Source organism: Oncorhynchus clarkii, chromosome 22 (genome assembly GCF_045791955.1).
Source record: "Oncorhynchus clarkii lewisi isolate Uvic-CL-2024 chromosome 22, UVic_Ocla_1.0, whole genome shotgun sequence".
Classification (NCBI taxonomy): domain Eukaryota; kingdom Metazoa; phylum Chordata; class Actinopteri; order Salmoniformes; family Salmonidae; genus Oncorhynchus; species Oncorhynchus clarkii.
The window spans coordinates 31,594,953-31,605,814 of NC_092168.1; positions in this window are offsets into that span (position 1 = coordinate 31,594,953).

The following is a 10,862-nucleotide window of genomic DNA, read 5'->3' on the forward strand; positions in this document are numbered from 1 at the left end:
ACTGTTAGTAACAACTGCTATTATACAGTCTGCAAGACAACTTTTGCCATATGTTATTACATGCTACATAAGTGTCTACATACCAGATGTTATAACTGGGTGTTTTGTCATTTACCAACCTCTGTGTCACATTATTAAATTGAATGGAATGACGGACGTCATAACCTTGTCATATGGCTTTATAGTGTGTGCACAAACACCTTCAGTATAGTGACATTCATTTGAGGTGTTATGAAACAGTTACTGTATGAATGTGCTTATACCACAGGTCGAGTTGAATATCACAAAATGTTACCATTCAAATGATCTCCAAGAAACATGGGCAAATGGGAGCACAGATGTAGATTTGATTCTGGCGCCTACTAGCACTCTTGACTCCACATCCTGTAGTGCTTCTGTCAAGGCACAGCCTTATGGCTCTTAAGCAAGGCACTTAACCCTAATTGCTCCTGTAAGTCGCTCTGGATAAGAGCATCTGCTAAATGACTCAAATGTAAAAAGGTAAATGCATATTGCCAATGGCACATCATCCAGAATAGACACTATGTTGTTACATGATATAAAGCAAAGATATCGAACAAAACTTCAGTCAAACTCCATGTAGAAGCAGAATGTACATTTGATATCACTCTCATTTTAAGTGGACATAAGTAGTGTGACACCACACAGTTGATAACTTAGTAATGTCATGATGTGGCCCTTTCTGAGTATAGATCAGGGCTTCTCACTCTCTCCTACACCCATGTTCTGTTATCTCAGGTTGTAAATTCCTAGCGGAGACCCATTCCGAATGTGTACATTTCTCAATTATGGTGTTTGCTTCTAATTCTTGAGTAATATGATTGAGTAAAGATGAAACTATTTGTGAAATGATGTAATGTGATGTTAAACCTTTAATGTGAGAGAATTGTATTCCCTTTAAAGTTTAACTAAGTCATTGGCCCGCCCCCATGAGCACAGACATGATCTGGCGTCATGGAGCCGCCTTTTCTATTGTTACGAATTAAAGCCTATCCTAAGAAAATCCTCTTTAGACTGAGCAAACCCACAGCGTGAGCTGTGATTGTGAATAGTTTAGACCACGCATACCTCGGTGTAAACTGAGGTGGAACAGGTTTGAGTACCAAGATTAGAAAACCATACCACATGGAGCACTGGCTACACGGCTGGAAACGGTTCAACTCTGAGACTATCGATCCCTACAGAATAAGAGCAAATCTTAGATACTATTTACTAGTATGCAGCTAGAAATTATGTAAACCTGGGACGAGAATACAAACAACTTTCTTTGCGAACATTTCTGAATGGTACTCTAAAGTACCCATTCTAACCACAAAATACTTTGAAAGAGAGAGAGAGACTCGGATGAACTGACTCTCCAGCAGACGGACTGACGATTCCAACAGAGAAGATCACAACAACAGAAGTGATCTTATCTGGGGTGGCAGGTAACCTTGTGGTTAGAGCGTTGGGCCAGTTAACCGAAAGGTTGCTAGATCAAATCCCTCAGCTGACAAGGTAAAACATCTGTTGCTCTGCTCCTGAACAAGGCAGTTAACCCACTGTTCCTAGGCTGTCATTGTAAATTAGAATTTGTTCTTAACTGAATTTCCTAGTTTAACAAAAAATGTGGCCATGGTGACTCCTGTAGTCAAATGTATTTGTTTTCCGTAAAGGCTTGCACCAGATTTCCTCTTCCTCTACCCCTATGGACTTCACCAGGTGAGATCCTAAGTGAGCATGTTATCATTCAAATGTAACTATTTAAGAACAGTCAAAGTCATGTTCTTCATGAAATTGGATGATATTTGAAGGAAACCAGATCAATGTAGGAAAAATTACTGTAGATTCTACATTGATAAAGTTTGATCATAAAGTTACTGGTCTCCTGCCTCATTTAAAACAATTGGATTCGTTAGGATAAAGTTATTGATAAAGTTTGATCATAAAGTTACTGGTCTCCTGCCCCATTTAAAACAATTGGATTCGTTAGGACAAGGTGACATTTTAATACAACAATGGCAAAATGATATTCTCACCCCTAATTGAAATAAGTACGTCATTGTAACCAACATCGGGGGAAGGCATGTTTGCAGAGGGGCGTGGTTTATATAGCTAGATAGCTACTGTAGAGCTACTGTAATGTGACTGTAGGGTGTCAGCAAATATAAATACAAGTTTACCCTATTAATCTATGGCAAAGATACTTAAATGTTTCCCCTTTCATTTATGTCTGGTGTTAGCTTGTTACCGGCTAGCTAGTTCTTCAGCAAGCATGAAACAAAGGGGGGAGGTGTCATTCAAAACTCTGACGCAGTTGTCAAGTCAACACATCCATTAGTGGAGGTGGACTGCATCACAAGAAAAATTTTGATATCATTGACACAAGTTCAATGTTGAATGAGTTGCTTTGTGTATCACCAAATTTGCTTGAGATGATGTGACTGCAACACTGCATCGAAGTTGCTTGACATAGGAGTTTCATAGAGCTGTCAGTCAAGGCGAGCTCATGAATTTAAGATCCCCTTACACTCAGGGTTGTTTGGATGACCCAACTGCTGGGTTGCTGGCAATGGGTCACTTAGTTTGGTTGTTTTTTTAAAAGAGCAAGGTTGGTTTGGTGATGATGGGTTGTTGAGATATGACCTAGAGGGTCAAATCAGAAGTATGGAGGCTTGGAGTTTTAGGGGCGTGGCTTTAAGGAAGTTATTTTGGGCCACCCGTGAGAGTAAATCTAAATCCTGTTCATCTTTTCTGTTGAATTGTTGTGACATGTTACAGCTGAATGCTGACATTTCTGTAGCTTTAATTATGCCTGCAGAAGTATATGAATTATTTAAAAGCCTATGCAAATCAATGCTATATCCCCAATGGGTTAGTAACCACTTTAGTGCAATATGTAAATAATAATGTTAATATTTTTGTGTTTGAATATGTGATGTGAAATAATATTAAACGAAAATGTAAAATTGCAGTGTTCAGAATTAACATGACTAACCGGAATTACAAAAATAAATAAAAAAGCCTAATAATGCCTAAAAAAAAAGCCACACCTCCTGAAAATAACCTATGGATTTCAATAAAAAGACCAGGCTGCTTGGTCAACCCAGAATGAAAGTGAATAAAAACCCATCTGATGGTTAAATTAACCCATGTTTAGATAATCACATAACCTGTCACATTATGCTGGCTTGCAAAATGATGTCTAATTCCGGTAGAAATCAAACCGGAATGGGGATATCCAACCTTCTGAATTTTATATCACCCACAACCTGCATTCAGAATGACTGCCAGGGTGGGAAAACTGAAATATGAGACTACCTAAAGCATCTAAATTGGAACAACCATTTCAGTAACATATCGGATTAGTTTCGAAAATGTATAACATTTGTATTTGAGAAGCATAACATCAATTAATCAATGTACATTAAAAACACATCGATATTGGCGGAGCTAGCATGTTGGAGTGAACGGATGTGCGTGAGAGGCTCCTGCAACCTTTTTGCGAAATAATCTAATTTAATCTACTGTATGGCACTTTTTACAACAAACGTTTCTTTCTAATACAAGATTGTAACTTTTTATATGAAAATGCCGAGTAATAAGCGACCAAAGGACAATAAATCCACAGCGGAGGCCTACTCCCCACTAAACAACGAGATAGACATGGCGGGAGGCACCTGCAACAACGTGACACTTACAGAATTTACCCGGGCTTTGGGGGAGCTACGTGTTGCTATAGCTGAGGATCTTAAGGCCACTATTGCTGAACTGGACACCAAAATCGAGAGCATCATTCGAACGGCATGGCCAGAGTATTGTGGACCTAGAGAAAGCTTCTGAATTCAACGCTGGTAGGATCGACGAGTTAGAGAAGCTATGCAGGTCATTGCAGGATAGTGTGCAGAGGCTTTCTGTGAAAGTGGTGGACTGATCCAGACGTAATAACCTTCGCGTTGTTGGTCTGGCAGAGGGGGTAGAGGCGGGCTCTCGCCCCACCGACTTCTTCGACAAGCTATTGAAGGATGCAATGGGATCGGATCCCCAGCTGGACCGTGCACATCGCTCCCTTGTCCCAGTGCCTGGACCGGGCCAACGTTCTCGCCCAGTAATTATCTGTTGTCACAGTTTCAAGACCAATGATCTCGAATGAGGGCAACCTGTCACATAAAGGGCACCCATTCCGTGTCTATGAGGATTATGCGCCCGATGTGGCAAAGCATCGCAAGTCATGACCAAACTCTACAAACTCCATCTTCGCCCAGCCTTGCTCTTCCCTGCAAGACTAAGAATTACCCCGCCTTCCGGTGAGAAGATTTGGCTCTCCTCGGTTTTGGACGCAGAGAAGTTTATCCGGGGATATACGCCAATCCCCCGTACAGGTTAGAGTGCCTTGTCATTGTGTATTAGGGTCTGCTCATGGACTCGAATCCATACTATACCATAATGCAGGGGTATCAAACTCAAATACGCAGTGGGCCAAAATGTAAAACCTGAACAAAGTCACGGGCCAACATTGAACAAATTAATCTTTTAATATGGACCCAAACAAGTTTTGCTTTAACATTGAATATGGAACAAGCATCGCTTATTACCATACAATATATAATTTAATAGTGGAGACATGCAAAATCGAATTTCAAATGAAAAAACACATCAATGGCATTCATTTATTAAATAAATAAAATGTAAATAAAAATTGTATGCCTCTTTTCTATTTGCAGCCTTCTGATTTAAATACCAAAATAAACTTTTTCCACTGGCTAATAATTGTACAAATAAAATGATAATAAATCAATCAACCATTCAAGCCCATGCCTTGTAGCAAGAAAAAGTGCATAAAGAAAACGTTAATTATTGCACACTGGTCTAATCTGATGTGCCCAAGCCAGATACCTGGCATCTCTTCTTGGATGCTAGTTCATCAATGTCTGGGCTCAAGCTCTGAGCTGAAGAAATCCTCAGTATCGAGCGAAGATGTTCATCAGTCAGACGTCTCCTGTGAGTTGTTTTGGTCATCTTCATCGAGGAGAAAAGTTGCTCGCATAGATAAGTGCTGCCGAACATGGAGAGCATCTGAGCAGCTTGGGTGCGGAGCTGAGGCATTGTGTCAGGGATGAACCGTGAAAACTCTGCGGCGCCCACAGCATCATACTTTGACTTCAGCGTGTCGTTGCACTGGAGTTCAATCAGCTCCATTTGGATGTTGGTTGGTGCATTTTCCACATCAACTGCGAAGGGATTACTAAGCAGTTCAAACTTGCATTTCTGGGCATCGAAGTCGGCAAATCGCCGGCTAAACTCAGCGGCGAGAACACTGAGTTTTTCAGCAAACTGTGCGCATGGGAACACGGCGGTAGAGATCTGCGCTTTTATGGATTGGCAGCAGGGAAAATGGCAAGGGTTTCCTTGCAGCATCTGATTCTCCCACAGGCACAGTTTAGTTTTGAAGGCCCTCACTGCAGCGTACATGTCTGTGATGATGCGCCCCCGCCCCTGAAGCTGCAGGTTCAGCGCATCGAGATGGCTCGAGATGTCACAGAGAAAGGCCAGCTCACACAGGAACTTTTGCTCCCGGAGCTCTGCTGTATCCTTCCCTTTGGTTTCCAGGAATTGACGTATTTCCTCACGCAGCTCGAAACATCTGTTCAGTACTTTTCCTCTGCTTAGCCATCTCACCTCTGTGTGATACGGCACGTCTGCGTATTTCCTGAACCACACTCCTCCAGAAAAGATTTAAACTGGCAGTGATTTAGACCTTTGGCTCTTATAAAGTTAACTACCTGTGTTACTGTGGTCATAACATGTTCCTTCTTTAGGGCTTTGGCACACAGTGCTTCCTGATGTATGATGCAGTGGTAAACAGTTAGCTCACCTGCACAGTTCTCTTCCCGCATCTTCTCCCGAACCATGCCCACCAGTCCACTCTTTTTACCGCACATCGCTGGCGCACCATCTGTCGTTAATCCAACGAGTTTATCCCACGGCAGCTTTATTTCAGTTACACATTTGGAAACCTCCTCAAAGATTTCCTTTCCTGTGGTTGTGCCATGCATTGATTTGAATCCTAATAGCTCCTCCGTAACACACAGATTTGAGTCCACTCCACGGATGAAGACTGACAGCTGAGCAGTATCAGATGCGTCGCAGCTCTCATCCACAGCGAGGGAGAACGCAACAAAATATTTTCCCTTTTCCATCAGCTGGTCATACAGATTGGTGGCAAGATCACATGTGCGATCAGCTACTGTGTTCCTGCTCAGGCTCACGTTTGAAAATGCTTGTTTTTTCTCTGGGCATACGAGGTCACAAACCTTCATCATGCACTTTTTCATGAACTCTCCCTCATTAAAGGGCCGGGCTGATTTTGCGATCTCTGCTGCCACTATATAACTAGCCTTTACAGCAGCCTCGCTTTGTGATGTGGCTTTTTTAAACATATTCTGTTGTGAAACCAAACTTATTTTCATCTCCTCTACTTTCTGGCTCCTTTGAGTCATGTCCAGGTCCTTGTATTTGTCATGGTGTTTCGTTTCATAGTGTCGTCTAATGTTGTACTCCTTACTTACAGCCACGTTGACCACAAACAAGACAAACAGGTTTGTCTTTTACATATGTAAACAGATATTCTGCCTCCCACTTGTCCAGAAAGCTCCTGTTTTCTGCCTTTCTTTTCGCCATTTTTGGGAAGGGTTAGCTCGCTGACAGTTGTAGCGTCTATGTTGCTATGACTACTGTCACAGAGGAGAGAGCGTTTCTGGGTCCTGTCCTGATTGGCGCGCGAAAACAGCAGAGCATTATGGGATTCGTAGTATTAGTGGTGAATGCGCTGTATAATACCGGCGGGCCAGCTCTAGTAGTAATTTGGTATTGTCTCGCGGGCCAAATATAATTACCCCGCGGGCCAAATTTGGCCCACGGGCCAGAGTTTGACACCCATGCCTATATAAATCTGGAAGTAAAAATATGCATCGCTCTGAGCACAGCCGGGATGAAAGTGAATTTAACGCGAGAGCTCTGACCGCCATCCATTGGTCGGCTATATATATATATATATATATATATATTTTTTTTTTTATATATTTTTTTTAATAAAAAAATATATATATATATATTTGGGGGGAAAGTTTAATTTAGCAAATCCTTGTTCCGATCTCCTGACCCACAGTGTGTAAAGGTACCGCTGACTATGTCGGTTGCAGATGGTTTATGTTTTGACCGGCAGTGCTTAGCAGTATAATCTTGTGAGGCTATATCTTGCTTATCTCTGGGATTGACCCAGGATGACGCTTAAATGCGCAATATGTTTAAGTTGCAATTTATCCTGTTTAGGTTTATTAGATGCTAACTGAACACTTTATTCGCGGGAGCCTCCTCAGTTCATATGTTAGTAGAAGTTCTAGGATAGTGAGAGGTCGCGCCGTGCTTCTTTGGCATCGTTCAGACAATGTGTTCATTATTTTTATTTTTCCTTTTTTTTCTCTCCTGTTTGTGCATGCCTGTTAAATGTGGGTTGATGGGGGGGTGGGGGGTGGGGTGTAAGTGTTGGGGAAATTAGGGGAACAGGGTGGGAAGTAAAGGTGCTTGCAGGGGGGGAGGGGTGGGTTGGATACTGCTCGGGAGTAGGTGCTACATATGCTGATCGTGATGGTTTGGTGCGCTTTCTTACCTTTTTATCAAGTTACATGTTATGCAGGCCACCATAGGAACTACAAACGAGAGGAGGGCGGGGCTTACATTCACTTCCTGGAATGTCAAGGGTTTAAACAAACCAATTAAGAGAGGCAAGGTCCTAGCCCACTTGAAAGCACTCTCGTCTGATATTATATTTTTGCAAGAAACCCATTTGAAAAATAATTCTCATAGCAGACTTAAGTGTAGGTGGGTGGGGCAAGTGTATCACTCTAACTTCTCTGCCAAAACGAGAGGCACAGCGATTCTGGTACGGAAAGGAATTCCCTTTCTACATAAAACCACTATTGCGGATAAAGAGGGTCGGTATGTGATCGTAATAGGAGAAATCCACTCTACCTCAGTAACTCTACTAAATATCTATGGGCCAAACATTGATAACCCTTCTTTTTTCAAAATAGTCCTTGCCCTGATTCCAGATATCTCCCATACTAACTTGGTCATTGGAGGGGACCTTAACTGTGCTAGACCAATATTTGGATAGATCCTCAGATAAAATAAAGAATAAATTGGAACAAGAGTGAATTAATGCCCATACGGTCGCAAAACACCTCCTGGCTAGAACATCTCCCATTTAAGTTAATCTTCAGAAAAATTGACCTACCTAGGAATTGTAGTTTAATTTAAAGAGAATTTCTCCTCTCTGATACAAAAACTCAAGGCAAACATACTATTTTGGAGAACTCTCCCAATTTCTCTGCTCGGAAGAATTAATGCCATTAATATGGTCTTCCTCCCACAACTGCTCTCAATCCTTTCATCTGGGATTATAAAACACACAGGATAGGTAAAAAACACCTCTGTTAATCGAAGATGGAAGGAGGATTGTCTCTCCCAAATTTTATATTTTATTACTGGGCCGCTAACCTCCGCATTGTTACGTTTCTGCTGGATGACGTACTTCCGGCATCCAGCTGGCTTAGTATGGAGCGTGAGGAATGTCACCCCTTCTCTATTGGCGCTGTGATTTTGTCGCCTGTCAATCTGGAGATGTCACTTTATTGTAACAGTCCTATTATACATAGCACAGTCCGAATCTGGAAGCAAATTAAAGTCATCTTTGAGCTTAGACCAATGTCATTGATGCTCCCTGTCGCCAGGAATCCCTCCTTTGCCCCCTCTAACCTTGATAACACCTTTGAGCGATGGGGAGAGTTGGGGATATGTACCATAGGGGATTTATACATAGAAGGGACCTGTGCTTTCTTTGAGTTGCTGAGGGAAACTTATAATCTTCCCAGAAGTAATTTTTTCAGATACCTACAAATTAGAGACTACGTTAGAAAACACCTCCCAACATTTGGGAATGCTAAACCTTCCATGTTTGACGGATGCATAAAAATATGCCCCACCTCAGATAAACTGATATCGCGTCTATATGATGCTTTTCAATCTGATTGCACACCTTCTACAGATTCCATTAAGGCAAAATGGGAGGAGGAACTAGGGACTGACATCTCGGTGGCAGACTGGGAAGAGAGCTTGGGGTATATCCACACATGCTCCATTAATTCCAGACATTGTCTCATACAATTCAAGGTATTACACAGATTACACTATTCCAAAACTAAACTGCATAGGATATTTCCTGATACATCCCCTACATGTGATAAATGTCTGGCTGCGCAGGGTACACTACTCCACTGCTTTGCCCTATGCTCTAGCTTGCATGGTTATTGGTGTGGAATTTTTGGGAACCTCTCTGAAGTTTTGGAGACTTCAATAGATCCAGACCCGCTTCTGATGATCCTGGGAGTATCTGAGTCCCTAAACGGATTAACCAACCCCCAAAAACAACTAATCTCTTACGGTCTCATTTTGGCAAAAAAACAAATCTTGTTGTTTTGGAAAAGGAGGGAAGCGCCCTCTACCAAATTATGGCTCAGAGAATTGGCAAACACTGTACACTTAGAAAGAATTAGATATATTCTGAACAATTAATTATCAACATTTGATCAAATCTGGCAGCCTTTCCTCTCCTGCTTGGACGAGTCGGCGCTGTGAATTTGTACTTATTAACGCACTCTCAATTGTAATATTTTAATCTACCTTTGGGGGGAATAGGGGGGAATAAGTGGGGGGGGGGCATCTACCCTCTTTCTTTCTACATGTCCTTGTTTTGTATGTTGTGTTTTGTATTATTTGTTTTGCACCCAGAACTCTGGGTCTTGTTGTTCCTGTATGCTCTTTTATGTTTAGATAAGAATTGTATACCTGTCTTGTATACCTATACACCATTATTGTGTGTGTTTAATAAAAAATATTTGAAACATGAAAAAAACATAGATATTGAGATAAATCATAAAATCAACCTGAAATAGAGCAATGTGAATTGATTATGTGATTATGATGGGCATGGTTTTGGTTCAACTCTGGTTATTAACAACAACACCGGGGTTATTTTACGACAATGAGTGTTAATTCAACATTTAGTTGTTATGTTCAGAGTGTAGGCCCTTAACATTAAATAGCCTAGTGGTTAGAGCGTTGGACTAGTAACCGAAAGGTTGAAAGATTGAATCCTTGAGCTGACAAGGTAAAAATCTGTTGTTCTACCCCTGAACAAGGCAGTTAACCCAATGTTCCTAGGCTGTTGTTGAAAATAAGAATTTGTTCTTAACTGACTTGCCAAGTTAAATAAAGGTAAAAAAAACGAATTTATGATGACATATTCACTAAGGATCTCATTTGGTGAAGGCTATTGGACTGAAAACGGATGAATGCAACAACTATGTCTCTGTCACTAACAGATACAGTCATGGATAGTGCTGTAACTCTACAACTCACTTGACAGGATAGACACTCTGGGGTATTAAATAAATATATATATATTCTTTACACTAAGCAGTGTGTTAATTTAACACTTTCCAATGTCTATAGGGGTCCACACTTTAAGTGCTAATTTAACACTCAGTGTTGATTTAACACTGGATAATTTGCTATGTAGCTCTGGGGTGTGTTTGTGTGGGAGACAGACATTCAGTTGACAAGTAAGGGATTAAGTGGATGGTCAGAAAGAAGCATGGTACTTTTGTGTGTCTGATCATTTCACTTGCTGAAGATTTAGGACAGTGTGATGTAACCCTTGATTCTGATAGTTTGTTTGAGTCTATTATGGCAATGTGTGACTAAAACTCACAAGTGATTCTGTGTGTCTCTTTGTTTTAGCT